At 46.9% G+C, this 15591-nt stretch overlaps 1 non-coding gene across 1 annotated transcript; it reads left to right on the top strand.

Moving 5' to 3' along the window:
- Positions 1 to 935: 935 nt before the first annotated feature.
- Trnat-ugu lies at positions 936 to 1009 on the top strand. The gene has a single exon. It is a non-coding gene; the product is annotated as a tRNA-Thr (tRNA).
- Positions 1010 to 15591: the final 14582 nt, after the last annotated feature.

Below are 15591 nucleotides of genomic sequence, written 5' to 3' on the forward strand. Positions count from 1 at the left end.
ATAATTCGTGAACGTCGGTCTGACGGTACATGCATCATAAGATAAATAGCAAATGATAATGGCGCCTTGCTAGGTCGTAGCTAATGACGTAGCTGAAGGCTATGCTAACTATCGTCTCAGCAAATGAGAGCGTAATTTGTCAGTGAACCATCGCTAGCAAAGTCGGCTGTACAACTGGGACGAGTGCTAGGACGTCTCTCTAGACCTGCCGTGTGGCGGCGCTCGGTCTGCAATCACTGACAGTGGCGACACGCGGGTCCGACGTATACTAACGGACCGCGGCCGATTTAAAGGCTGCCACCTAGCAAGTGTGGTGTCTGGCGGTGACACCACAATCATCATTATAGTCATAGTTCGCAGCTCGTGGTCTACCTGCTAGCGTGGCTGCCTCTGGATCACGGGGTCCCGGGTCTGATCCTGGCCTGGTTGGGGATTTTTCTCTGTCAAGGGACTGGGTGTTCGTGTTGTCCTCATCATTTCATCATCATCATCATCATTCGTGACAGTGGCTAGATTGGATTGTGTACAACGTGGACCGTGTAAAAAATGGGACCCTTTATGGGCGCTGATGACCGCGCAGTTGAGCGATCCATAGACCAAACATCATCATCATAATCTGCAGCAGCAACCATTTCCAAGTAGTGAGTCCAGGTACGTTTGCGATTTCTTCTTCCAGTCTTTGGCCCTACATACTTCTGTTCAACCTTTGCTGTAAGTCCCAGCAATAACATAATAGGCCCAGAAGAGTGTGATTAAAGAAAAAATTACAATGAAATGAACACCCTTAGCTGCTTGCAGGCGTTGACATACGTCAACGGGGACAGATGAAAATGTGTGCCCCGACTACGAATGTAGTGCGGGACAATACGTTGAGAATGTGGGTTTCGCGGGAGGCGTGCCAGAGATAAATTCCTGCAGTCGCGCTGTCCTCTGTGTCCTCGGTGGCTCAGATGGATAGAGCGTCTGCCATGTAAGCAGGAGATCCTGGGTTCGAGTCCCGGCCGGGGCACACATTTTCACCTGTTCCCGTTGACGTATGTCAACGCCTCTAAGCAGCTAACGAGCATCTTAGTATATATTAAAGAAAAAGACACTTCAGAAATGACACCGAAAAATAGCGCGACATTCCCACTGAAGAATTCAACAGATCTACTAATCGAGCTACGTCTGAATGTGTTTCATCAGAGCATACAGGGCGGACATACAAAATATTTAAAACCTGCTATTCGGAATACCTCATATTCCTAAAAACTCACCTACAAAACGCAACCTTCCGCTCCATCAACGGACGAATTCGTTTGTACTCAATGGGTTAATGTTTCAGTGGCTACCTAATTCATATCGGTCGTGTGGGCTTCAGCTTATGGCTGGCCACAGGATACAGATATATAAATGTCGTCAGATTTGGCATCTACGATCCACAGTTCCTGTTCAGCCCATCATTATAGATGAGAAACATTCTATTCTTCTTGATAATTGTCGCTTTTGACGTGTTCGTTTTCATGGAAAGTTGGTCCCCACTGCGTACACGAAATTTATCACTAATTTCCTCTCTTCAAAATTACATAACCGCACCGTATATTAGAAATTTGTAGCCAATCTAGATGTACACTTAAGAAGAAAATGATCTGAGATAGTTTTCTCGCCTCACCGATTACAACAGTATCGTAGCGTCTCTGTTATAGAAAGCTAAAAGGTGTATACCTACTTCACGCATGATAATTTTGCTCGTAAATTACAGGCCACAGCCATAGATGCATAAATAATTTCTTCTGCTAGTTAGAACCATCAACATAAGAAAATGACGACAAAATATCACATACAATTAGTGTGTACATTTGTTGCCTTAGGTTATAAAAAATGCTATTATGAGATCGGTTAAGTGACAAAGATCGAGGAGGAAACAAAGCATAAAGACATATCACAAACATTGAAAATGTAATCTCAAAAATGGTCACCACTCTTAGTAAAGTTCAGAATAGGAGTATACTTGCACAACCCTTGTTACTCCTCTCAGGCTTTTCTAAATTATTAGAAATGAATCAATCTTGGTGGTCTCATTTTTGTACTTTAATTGGACGACTTGTATGAAGGTCATCAAAGACGGAATGTGGCGCTTGGGAGCAGTTTGTCCGCAGCCGTCAACACGAGCATTTCGTACTATTCTTTGCTTATTCTGACGAGAAATCTCAAATCTCGTCATACACTATAAGTTTCCGCAATTCACATTATTTTGCATTTATCGTCTGCTGTCTGTGAATTTCAAATAGTAACTGTTATCAACATCCTTGTGTAAAATTACGAATTAACCTCAACATTAAAACATACAACGAAAGTAATCCGTGACGTTTACCGAGTGAGGTGGTGCAGTGGTTGGCACATTGGCCTCGCATTCGGGAGGACGACGGCTCAAACCCGCGTCCGGCCATCCTGATTTAGGTTTTCCGTGATTTCCCTATATAACTTGAGGAAAATGCCAGGATGGTTCCTTTGAAAGGGCACGGTCGACTTCCTTCCCCATCCTTCCCTAATCCGATGGGAACGATGACCTCCCTGTTTGGTATCCTCCCCCAAAATCAATCAATGATTCGTGATGTTTAACTTCTTCACTTGGATAAGTAAGTCAGTGGATAAGCGCAGGAAATTACTTCGTTAATGATTAATGGTTTAAATTTTTCTGGCTAAACGATCATGTTCATTTTGTTCCTGCGTGGAATACGTGTTCGCAACTCTCGCCTGAGGGTACATCCATGCGTTTTCGAACATGATCGTTTTGGTCCAGGTGTTATGGTGTGGAAAGGCATGATGCTGCATGAGCGGACAAACCTTCAAATTTTTGAACACGGTACACTCACCGGTCAACGTTTCTGTAACACTCTACTCCTTCCCTATGTGCCCCTTTTCAGGAGTGCATTCGGCCCTGACTTCATTTTTACGGGTGACAATGGGCGACCGCCTTGAATAGCACAGATGGAGAAGCACTTGGAACGAGAAGATATCCGGCGTATGGATTGTCCTTCCCGTTTCCGCCACTTAATTATGTTGCTTAAATCCTATCGAGCATATGATCGATGCCTCGAAGAGATGCACTGCAGCACGGTCACGTGCACTAACGACCTTCCAGCAGTTGTCAACCACACTGGTAGAGGAATGGAAGGCCCCAACAAACGACCCCTTAACAACATTATGGCCAAAATGGGAGAACGTTTCAGAACATCCACCGCCGTCCGTGGTGATCAGACATCTTATTAAGAACAATGTCACGCCTTTTTTAATGTCCAGTTGAACGTCATAGACCACGGTCACTCCAGTCCAATTATCATCTTTGAATAAAAGTGTCGTTTCTGTTCATTGTGCTTTTCTTTCAGTTACATTCTGTACTATACTGGAACAGTTCTTTCTACACTCCTGGAAATTGAAATAAGAACACCGTGAATTCATTGTCCCAGGAAGGGGAAACTTTATTGACACATTCCTGGGGTCAGATACATCACATGATCACACTGACAGAACCACAGGCACATAGACACAGGCAACAGAGCATGCACAAAGTCGGCACTAGTACAGTGTATATCCACCTTTCGCAGCAATGCAGGCTGCTATTCTCCCATGGAGACGATCGTAGATATGCTGGATGTAGTCGTGTGGAACGGCTTGCCATGCCATTTCCACCTGCCGCCTCAGTTGGACCAGCGTTCGTGCTGGACATGCAGACCGCGTGAGACGACGCTTCATCCAGTCCCAAACATGCTCAATGGGGGACAGATCCGGAGATCTTGCTGGCCAGGCTAGTTGACTTACACCTTCTAGAGCACGTTGGGTGGCACGGGATACATGCGGACGTGCATTGTCCTGTTGGAACAGCAAGTTCCCTTGCCGGTCTAGGAATGGTAGAACGATGGGTTCGATGACGGTTTGGATGTACCGTGCACTATTCAGTGTCCCCTCGACGATCACCAGTGGTGTACGGCCAGTGTAGGAGATCGCTCCCCACACCATGATGCCGGGTGTTGGCCCTGTGTGCCTCGGTCGTATGCAGTCCTGATTGTGGCGCTCACCTGCACGGCGCCAAACACGCATACGACCATCATTGGCACCAAGGCAGAAGCGACTCTCATCGCTGAAGACGACACGTCTCCATTCGTCCCTCCATTCACGCCTGTCGCGACACCACTGGAGGCGGGCTGCACGATGTTGGGGCGTGAGCGGAAGTCGGCCTAACGGTGTGCGGGACTGTAGCCCAGCTTCATGGAGACGGTTGCGAATGGTCCTCGCCGATACCCCAGGAGCAACAGTGTACCTAATTTGCTGGGAAGTGGCGGTGCGGTCCCCTACGGCACTGCGTAGGATCCTACAGTCTTGGCGTGCATCCGTGCGTCGCTGCGGTCCGGTCCCAGGTCGACGGGCACGTCCACCTTCCGCCGACCACTGGCGACAAAATCGATGTACCGTGGAGACCTCACGCCCCACGTGTTGAGCAATTCGGCGGTACGTCCACCCGGCCTCCCGCATGCCCACTATACGCCCTCGCTCAAAGTCCGTCAACTGCACGTACGGTTCACGTCCACGCTGTCGCGGCATGCTACCAGTGTTAAAGACTGCGATGGAGCTCCGTATGCCACGGCAAACTGGCTGACACTGACGGCGGCGGTGCACAAATGCTGCGCAGCTGGCGCCATTCGACGGCCAACACCGCGGTTCCTGGTGTGTCCGCTGTGCCGTGCGTGTGATCATTGTTTATACAGCCCTCTCGCAGTGTCCGGAGCAAGTATGGTGGGTCTGACACACCGGTGTCAATGTGTTCTTTTTTCCATTTCCAGGAGTGTATGTATGGTCCAAGTTTCATCGAACTATATTACTTTGCTGTGATACGTCATGCGAAACTTACTTTCGTCATTACTTTTTGCACTACAAAAAATTTTATTATTTTTGTAACAAGCAGATAAAACTATGAATTTTCATTGGATCTCGGCGATCGTCGAAACCTACAAAAAGGTAATTTTGGATGGCGTTAAATCTCTTTACTATGCCCTGCATTTTTACAGAGACGTTCGAATCGAGCGGAAAAAGTAGTAGGTTCTTGGGGTTAAATTTTCGAAAATAATAAACAAACCAAGTATGGAGTTAGTTAACTTATGACCGTATGGATCATCTCGTAATATCACCCTGCCCCAGGTGATAGTTAGAAATGGTTGCCAAGGAGCCTTTCATTACAGCCACCAAGTGCTATAAGATTAGTTCAAATTGTTCAAACGGCTCTGAGCACTATGGGACTTAACATCTGTGGTCATCAGTCCCCTAGAACTTAGAACTATTTAAACCTAACCAACCTAAGGACATCACACACATCCATGCCCGAGGCAGGATTCGAACGGGCGACCGTAGTAGTCGCGCGGTTCCGGACTGAGCGCCTAGAACAGCTCGGCCACCGCGGCCGGCTATAAGATTAGTGGGCCTATTCATACCACGAAAAAATACCTTAAATATATACAGGTGACATATTTTAACTTGCGCTCTGTCTGTTGAAAACCACAGGCAATGACTTCATGGTGTCTCCATCTGCCAGAACCGAATTACCACGTCGAAAGACCTGGCGATTCAAATAACTTATGTATATCTTTTCAGTATTCAGAGAACAAGTAAAGTGTTAGTTGCTCTTGCACTTCGACCACAGCAGATTTACTTCGTTGATCTACAGCCTCACTTTTTCATCCAAGTCAGTGATCACCTTAGTCAGCTCCGATACATATCTGGTCAGTCAGGTCTCAGTCCTGTTGCGAAGCGGACGTACGCGTGGCACTGTGGGGCGTTCCGCGAACGGGCCATTGTTTACACGCGCCGGCAGTGGTACTGGAGTGTAAAGAGATCGCCTCCAACGACGCTGGCGCTTTCGTATAGAAAGGCCACAATTAAATTAACGTTGTATCCCCAGTACGCACGACCTAAAGCATACGAAATAGAGGTTTCCTGCTTGAAGCAACCCATGTCGATCCAGAGGAACTTCTCGGTATACATCTTTCGAACATATCCAGCACATATCCTGAAATTAGTCTATGGAGCAGCGTGCCAACGGCTTATTCGCCGTTCCACCGATGGATATCGTTTCCACCATTCGGACTGCAATGTGAGTGTAGTGACTGTGGCCATGCAGGACTCGGCATCCGGACCACACGAATGTTCGAGCTGCCGTTTGAAGTTCCGGCCACATTTGTCGTGAACGCTCTGCGGCCTTACGGGGAAGGATTAAGTCACGTGGAGGAAAAGTCGCATACGTTCGAGGCGTAGGGCTATCCTGTTCTGAAAGGAGTGGGAATCGAACTGCGCAAACACATCCCGTCCGACGTGACCGTTGCTGCCTCCTGAGCGATCGTCATTTATGACGGTCAACCGCGTACTTGTTCGTAGTGCGGGCAGGAAGGGCATGATGGCTCTGAATGCCTCGTCCAGACATCACGTGCGCACACGACGCCTGCAACGGAACCGACGACGCTGCCCATTACATACGTTGCGGCACCGAGGAACATTGCGGACGCGGACGTTGTTCCGTTCCAGTTACATCTACATCTATATTTATACTCCGCAAGCCACCCAACGGTGTGTGGCGGAGGGCACTTTACGTGCCACTGTCATTACCTCCCTTTCCTGTTCCAGTCGCGTATGGTTCGCGGGAAGAACGACTGTCTGAAAGCATCCGTGCGCGCTCTAATCTCTCTAATTTTACATTCGTGATCTCCTCGGGAGGTATAAGTAGGGGGAAGCAATATATTCGATACCTCATCCAGAAACGCACCCTCTCGAAACCTGGACAGCAATGCAGAGCGATGCAGAGCGCCTCTCTTGCAGAGCCTGCCACTTGAGTTTGTTAAACATCTCCGTAACGCTATCACGCTTACCAAAAAACCCTGTGACGAAACGCGCCGCTCTTCTTTGGATCTTCTCTATCTCCTCCGTCAACCCGATCTGGTACGGATCCCACACTGATGAGCAATACTCAAGTATAACTCGAACGAGTGTTTTGTAAGCCACCTCCTTTGTTGATGGACTACATTTTCTAAGGACTCTCCCAATGAATCTCAACCTGGTACCCGCCTTACCAACAATTAATTTTATATGATCATTCCACTTCAAATCGTTCCGCACGCATACTCCCAGATATTTTACAGAAGTAACTGCTACCAGTCTTTGTTCCGCTATCATGCAATCATACAATAAAGGATCCTTCTTTCTATGTATTCGCAATACATTACATTTGTCTATGTTAAGGGTCAGTTGCCACTCTCTGCACCAAGTGCCTATCTGCTGCAGATCTTCCTGCATTTCGCTACAATTTTCTAATGCTGCAACTTCTCTGTATACTACAGCATCATCCGCGAAAAGCCGCGTGGAACTTCCGACACTATCTACTAGGTCATTTATATATATTGTGAAAAGCAATGGTCCCATAACACTCCCCTGTGGCACGCCAGAGGTTACTTTAACGTCTGTAGACGTCTCTCCATTGATAACAACATTCTGTGTTTTGTTTGCTAAAATCTCTTCAATCCAGCCACACAGCTGGTCTGATATTCCGTAGGCTCTTACTTTGTTTATCAGGCGACAGTGCAGAACTGTATCGAACGCCTTCCGGAAGTCAAGAAAAATAGCATCTACCTGGGAACCTGTATCTAATATTTTCTGGGTCTCATGAACAAATAAAGCGAGTTGGGTCTCACACGATCGCTGTTTCCGGAATCCATGTTGTTTCCTACATAGTAGTTTCTGGGTTTCCAAAAACGACATGATACTCGAGCAAAAAACATGTTCTAAAATTCTACAACAGATCGATGTCAGAGATATAGGTCTATAGTTTTGCGCATCTGCTCGACGACCCTTCTTGAAGACTGGGACTACCTGTGCTCTTTTCCCATCATGTGGAACCTTCCGTTCCTCCAGAGGTTACCCACGACGGCGACGCGTACTGCATTGGAACCGTCGGCGAACTCGACAACAGCGACGCGTCTGCAGTCCAGCCGTGTGAAGAAGGGGAGCACCAGAAAATCGATTCCAGCTAGGACACGGAGATGCCGGTAGTGCCTACTGTTCGTCGTGATCCACAGGACGCGGACACGCGTTCCCGCAAGCAGAAGTAGCCCAAATGACGAAAGAAGAGAAGGCTGTCCGCAGGAAATGCTTCGCGAGATGGTGACACGTTGCAGGAGTAAGAGTCAAATCCTTCTGCGGCCCGGGCTGTGGACCTCACTGTCACGGTTCCTGGTTCGCTGCTGACAACGTCCATACAACGACAAAAACAAGTTGACGATGCTCAACCCACCGACGAGCCCCCTGGCGATTTTGCGGTTCAGGCACCCAATGAACGTCATCCGTCATCTAACGTACCACATCTCCATCTTGGTGATTGGGCATCCGAGATGGAGATGGAAAGGATCATGTCAGACTCTCTAGATTAGTAATACGAGTATATATGGTGTGGGTGACAGGGACTGTCAGGCGGGTGACGTGGCGCTTATTGGTTGAAAGGACTGCAGGATATGTCATTGTACCATAAAAATGGCCCAGTTGTATCGGACAGGTACAGTCAATGTCAACTGCATTAGTTTCACGATCAAAACCAAGCTGTTGAAGGACATGATTCTGTCGGTGGACATTGATATAGTTCTCTTCAAGATGTATCTCCTGAACTGCGCCTGGATGTTTATGGATACATGTCTTACGTCAACCCAGTTACCGACGGTGGTAATGGTAGGGCCATACTACCACGAGATGCCATAGGACCAACGGATATTCAGTACTTGCTATCAGCGCGATGCGTTGCGCATCCCGTCGGTACTGTATGCCTTGTGGATCTGTATGCCCCGTCTGGTACTGCGAAGCGTCGTGAGCGGACGCTCAAATACTCTGCTGCCGCAGCTCTATTGTTTGAAGGCGCTACAGAGCACTTTGTGGTGGGCAGGGACTTTAACAGCATCTTACGCTCTGAGGATCAGAGACCTCACCATGTCTCATTTCCGGCTCTTCATGCTATGGTCAGGGACGTCGTTTTGCATGAGACATGGAAACTAATCCACAGTGACCGACGCGGATATACACACTTCACCAGTCTTTTGGCCAGCAGTTGGGACAGGATTTACGTTTCCCGAGGTCTTCGTGCAGCGACTGTAGATGCCGAGCTGTGGACCACTGCATTCACCGACCATCAGGCCTTCATCTGCGCCGGCCGCGGTGGTCTCGCGGTTCTAGGCTCGCAGTCCGGAACCGTGCGACTGCTACGGTCGCAGGTTCGAATCCTGCCTCGGGCATGGATGTGTGTGATGTCCTTAGGTTGGTTAGGTTTAAGTAGTTCTAAGTTCTAGGGGACTGATGACCACAGCTGTTAAGTCCCATAGTGCTCAGAGCCATTTGAACCTACATCTGCGCCGCGACTCTTTCACGACAACAGACGAGCTGTAGTGGCGGACCTTGGACTCTTAATGTCAACGTTCTCCGGGAAAAGGCTAACCGTGTAGCCGTCACTTGGCACAAATGTGAGCGACGACGTCATACCTACGATTCCGCAACTGCGCCAAACCAGCTATTCGCAGCATCCTGTTGGCGTGTGTACGAGACAGGGCGCTCTGGCTACGATCCACCCCCTGAGTTTTACTTCACGGTCTCGTCAGAGGCACAGCTCTGCAGGTCACGGCTAACAAATTGGACGGCACGCAGGTTCGAGCGAGAATGCAAGTTTCTATGTTTCTATCCCAGAGGAACATGCTTCTCTTTGTCAAATCCTCAGAGAACGGAGACATCGTAAACACCAACTCCTCAAAGCAGTTATTTCGGCGAATGGGCAACGCGCAGACACACACACAACCATGTACTTACAGATTATTATCACATTCTCCATGTGGCAGGTCGACGGCCTGACTATGACGTTGAGGACGTCCTGCACGACCTACTACCTTCGAGGAGAGCGCCAGGCGAGGCCACATTCTTGGAGGCCGTCACACGGGGAAGCAATGCGCATGGCCCTGTCGCGGGGAGCGAGAAACAAATCCCCTGCATCTGATGATCTTCCGCTTGAATTTTATAGCACCTTTTCCGATCTGATGGAGGGAGGTTGACCTCAGATGTGCTGCGAACTCCTGGATCCAGACTTTCGCACCCCCCCCCCCCCCCCACCCACCGAAAGTTTTGGTGGAATGATCATCCCTGTTTAGAAACCAAATAGGGGATGTAGACCGCAAGACTTCCAGCCGCTGACATTAGTGAATTCTGATTACAAGCTGTTCGCCCGCATACTTCGCGCTTGCCTCCTCGCAAAGGCCTCCTGGCAAAGATGCCATTGATGCCCACCAAACATGTCTGACAGGTGGCAGTAATGTACACAAAGTGTCAAGCTTTTATACAAATGTTGTGGTGCTCATATCGACATGCCACTTAGAAGACGCACTCATGAAAGTTGACCTAGACCACGCATTTGACCGAGTTGAGCACCATTTCTTGCAGGCTGTCTTAGAGAAGATGGGCGTGTCCCCAATGTCGGCAGATGTGGTGCACCGTGTCAGCCACGGAGCCGCTTCTACAGCCAAGATCAAGTAACCAAACTACCGTAGTTTCGGTGAATTTATTTTTCTTCAGCTCCAGAGCTAATCCCGGTGTTTAAGATAGCAGCAGGAAAACACAAGTCGAACGGTCAGCATATTTTGCACAATATACGGGGTGAATCACAGTTAATAGCCAAAACTGACACGAGCGAAAATACAAGATAAACCGTTTGCAAGATAATTGCGAATGTGTGGCTATAAGATGCTACTGACTTCAGTATGCCACACTGTCCTAGTTAGGACAAATACAGTGTGATTATAATTAAAGTTAAACTTTCAAACCGCTGTAGAAATAACACCACTGGTCAGAATGACGTCAAATTGTAACGGAATATTATTGGAGAAGGGGAGAAACAATGGCAGAAGAAGAATAAATAGTTACAAAATGTAGCAATAGATGGCGCTGCAAGCATCACAATTTTATAGCCGGCCGTTGTGACCGAGCGGTTCTAGGCACTTCAGTCCGGAACCGCGTGACTGCTACGGTCGATGGTTAGAATCCTCCCTCGGGCATGGATGTGTGTGATGTCCTTAGGTTGGTTAGGTTTAGGTAGTTCTAAGTTCTAGGGGACTGATGACCTCAGATGTTAAGTCACATAGTGCTCACAGCCATTTGAACCATAATTTAATAGAGATCGACTACAAATGACAAATGAATCATACAACAATTTCTTAGGTGTGCGTTTGACGTTAAACAAACTGTACTACTCAGTGTGCATGGGTGTACAGGTGTGATACGGTTAGTTATGTAAGCCCATCCAGCACGGCAAAGTCACATCACATCGGATGGGAAAAGTCGGTTTGTAATTGTCCTGAGGCCAAAAACCGCATAAAAAGCATCAATCAAAATATATCCAGTATGCTGTCCAACGTTTTCTGTAACAAGTTAAAATCGAGAAACAGCATGTTCCACAGTTGATAAAAATGTTTCCGGGCTCACGTCCAGAATGTGTTGCGCAATGCGTGCCTTCAATGCAGCTAAGTTTGCAATCGGAGTAGTGAACACAACGTCTTTCAGATACCCCCACAGCCAGAAGTTACACGGATTAAGATCAGGTGATCGGGGTGGCCAGGCTGTAGGCTCAAATGGCTCTGAGCACTATGGGACTTAACTTCTGAGGTCATCAGTCGCCTAGAACTTAGAACTAATTAAACCTAACTAACCTAAGGACATCATACACAGCCATGCCCGAGGCAGGATTCGAACCTGCGACGGTAGCGGTCGCTCGGCTCCAGACTGTAGCGCCTAGAACCACACGGCCACTACGGCCGGCCAGGCTATAGGGAAATGGCAGCTGATAGTTGTAGCATTCCCAAAATGGCGCTTCAGCAGATGCTTAACTATATATGCGATGTGCGGAGGTGCGCCATCTTGCATAACGATGATCCTACCCACACATCCACGCTGTTGGAGAGCTGGAATGACATGACCACACAGCGACATTTTCAGGGTGAAGTGGTACTGGTTGATTAGAATGTGAATTTTCCGTATCCCATATTCAACAATTCTGTGTATCGACATATCTTGTTAGATAGAAGTGGGCTTTGTCTGTCCGCAAAATCTTCCATGGCCAATCATTGTCCACTTCCATGCGAGCAAGAAATTTAAAAGCAAAGGTGTCCCTTGCTGGGAGGTCAACAGGAAGTAACTCGTGCACATGGGACAATTTTGAATGGATAACAAAGGAGGAAGTTTCGTAGGATTTTACACACCGTGCTCACGGGTATATCCAATGTTCGGGCAATTCTCCGTGCACTACACGTCTGCACATCACCACTCGTCTCCTCCTGTACTGCTGTGGCCACTGCTTCCACTAACGTCGAATCAATTCGTTCGCTCCCTCTACCAGGTTTCACACCAAAAGAAACCGTCTTTTCGAATTTCCGAATCATTTTATCCAGGCCCATGTCAGTCAACGGACAAATGCCTTTTTTCAAACGCTTCAGTGTCCGGAACTTCTGCAGAGCGACGTGTGCATAGTCATCATTCATGTTATACAGCTTTACAAGCAGAGCGCCTCCTGCGTTGAGACGGTCATGGCGAACGTCGCAGACGCGAAAGGAGGAAAAGCCGTTACCCGGCGTCTTTACACCGACTTCTGTGAGTCGTGCGCATGACAAGTGTTTTCATTTACGTATTCTGACACATACAGCGCCAACTATTGACCAATTTTCACACTATTTTTTTCTTCTGCCATACGTTTTCCCCCTTCTCCGATAATATTCCGTTGCAATTTGACGTCATTATGACCAGTGGTGTTATTTATACAGCGTTTTGAAAATTTAACTTTAATTATAATCACCCTGTGTATCTGAAAACCAAGGTTTTGAATTAAGTCTTCCTGTAACTGGATTCGAATTTCACTCATGGCCTACCTCAGGAAGAAATACAATACCTCGTCATCACGTTACATGTTACAATTTATAGTACAGTTACGTGTTCGCAATACTGCACTTGCTTTTACACTGAGTTAAGTTCTTCAGACACATCTCTTAATCTTGAAAATACTGTAAGGAGAGGTCAGAAACAGCCTGGAAAGCACCTAATGGTGTTGCAGTTCGGCTGTGCTGAGAAATAATCGTTAAGAAAAAATTACGATACTTTGATCCGTTTCCGAGTTAATTAGAATTTATGTTAGCCAATCAGGCCGTTGCGGGTGCAAATTCAAGTGGCCAACTGGATACAGTTAGCGTCAGTTGTTCTGGAAAAAAAAAAAAAAATTTGAAATGAGCGTATGGCATTGTTGGCTGGGAGGCGACATCCGGGGAAGTTCGGCCGCCAAGTCTAAGTCTTATTACAGTCGACTCCACATTGGGCGACTTGCATGCCGGTGATAAGGATGAAATGATGATGACAACACAATACCCAGTCCACGAGCAGAGAAAATCTCCAACCCGGCCGGGAATCGCAACCCGATCCCGCTGCTTGGGAGGCAAACACGTTACCACCCAGCTAAGCGGGCTGACTGCGTTGTTCTGATAACGTGGAATTCATGCCCGACAAAGCGTGGCTCACGAACTGTTCCTCTTTCCTTCCAGCGAACGCTTCCCCTTCCGCGTCAACTCGCGCTGTGCCGTCACGGTCAGACAGCTGCATATGATCGGCTAGTTTCCCAGCAGTTGAGACAGACAGCGCCCCTTCGACTGTTTCCTCAAAGAATATGCTCTCGCACCCTCACTCGTCCTACAGGCATCGGTTTCTCTCGGCGATTTATTCAGATTTATTCTGCTTGATATTGCACTATCACCCAGGTTGTCATTTTTGATGATTCTGTTGCTTTTACTGTTTTCATTCCGGTTATTAGTGTGGCTATTTTCATGTTACGGTTCTTAAGAAAGTCGAAAAGAAAGAACACTGAAAACGGTGGTTTCAGTGAGGACTTGACGATTAAGATTTTTGCACACAGGCATGATGAAAAGCTTACTGTTTAGTATGTAAAAATATTCTTAAGTCGTTTTGAATAGGTAGTAATCTAGGTTGACAATTCTCTCCCTGTGGTAAAACACAGACGAACGATGAGCTTTGGTGAATGGCTTACAAAAGTACAAAAGATACCTGAACCATCGAGTCGTAGAGAAAAGTGTTTACCTGCACATGTGCGGTGTGCCTAAAATTAGCTAACGATGAGAAATGCTTCAATGACGGCATATTCATGAAAGGATGTGCAAACTGATATAGCATAAGCATTTCGTTACGACAATGATGCTGAACATTCAAAAACAGGTACATTGTAACGTAACATTGTAAAACGTCTATTTCTTGAAAGGGACTAGTGCATAAAAAAGAAACTAAACAATTTAACTGAAAACTGTCTGTGGAGGGTTCTGATACAACAGATCTTGGTCAACTATTAATTTATATTGACATAACAATGGACAACTTTTCTGTGCACTAGAAATTAGTAGCTCTTGTTCTGTTGCTCGGAATAACAAATTTGTGTTCTTTAAAGCAGTTAAAAAGTATGTTGACAAACTTGGTGGATTTCAAAAATGCTCTACAATTTGTACTCATGGTGCGAAAACTATGACCGGTAACGAAAATGACTTCGTTGGTCAATTATGAGAAAGCGGATTAAATTGTGTGACTTTTCACTGCATTATTCATCAGGAATCACTACGTAGGAAAAGTACTAGAATGGTGTCCTCAACGAAAGACATAACGAAAATCGCGAATATAATGCCCTGAGGAAATCGGTCACTATCTCATCGTCAGTGTAAGCAGTTTCTGTTAGTAGCTGATGCAGAATGAGGGGATAATTGTTTTTAAATTCCGAAAATCGTTGTTTGAGGGTGAGAAACTGTTTAGACCGCCCCCCCCACACACATACACATATTTTTAAATAAATTTTTAAAATTAGATCCTCAGAATTTGAAAACAAACGGAAGGATTCACATTTTTAAGAGGATTAGCATTTCTAACAGATTTTACATACCACGTAAATAATTTGAATGCAGTAGTTAGGACTCACGGTCCAGAACGACTGGCGGTTGTCACTGAAATTGGTCGGCGTGGCTGTGGCGAAGTCGTGACGACATCTCATTAGGAGAGTTGATGTGGAAAGTGTGACTACAGGTGAAGGTCTGGCGAGCCAGGCTTTGCCAGGCCTGGCGTAGATGACAGCGCACGAGACAGCTCAGTCGTTAGATCGGGCTCGATTCCTACTGTGTTCCTAAGTCCTAGATTGGTATCTCTCTCTCGTTCGGTTTTAGGAAACCAAACGGAGAACACTTTGACGACACCGTCTCTGGGGGACCGCTTGAATTTGAGTGCGCAAAGGCGTGATTGGCCAATGTCAATGCTAATTAACTCGAAACGGCGCAACATATCGAATTTTTTTCTCAACTGTTATTTCTCAGCACAGACTACCACGCAATACCCTTACAAGTTTTTCATACTGTTTCCAACCACCTCGTATAATTCGCTGCTCCAGTTCCTCAATTGTGTCAACGGATGTGTAGTGCACTTCACTTACGGGATGACTGCAGGCAGAGGAATTCAGAGGATTGG

This window comes from Schistocerca piceifrons, chromosome X, assembly GCF_021461385.2.
Source record: "Schistocerca piceifrons isolate TAMUIC-IGC-003096 chromosome X, iqSchPice1.1, whole genome shotgun sequence".
NCBI lineage: Eukaryota > Metazoa > Arthropoda > Insecta > Orthoptera > Acrididae > Schistocerca > Schistocerca piceifrons.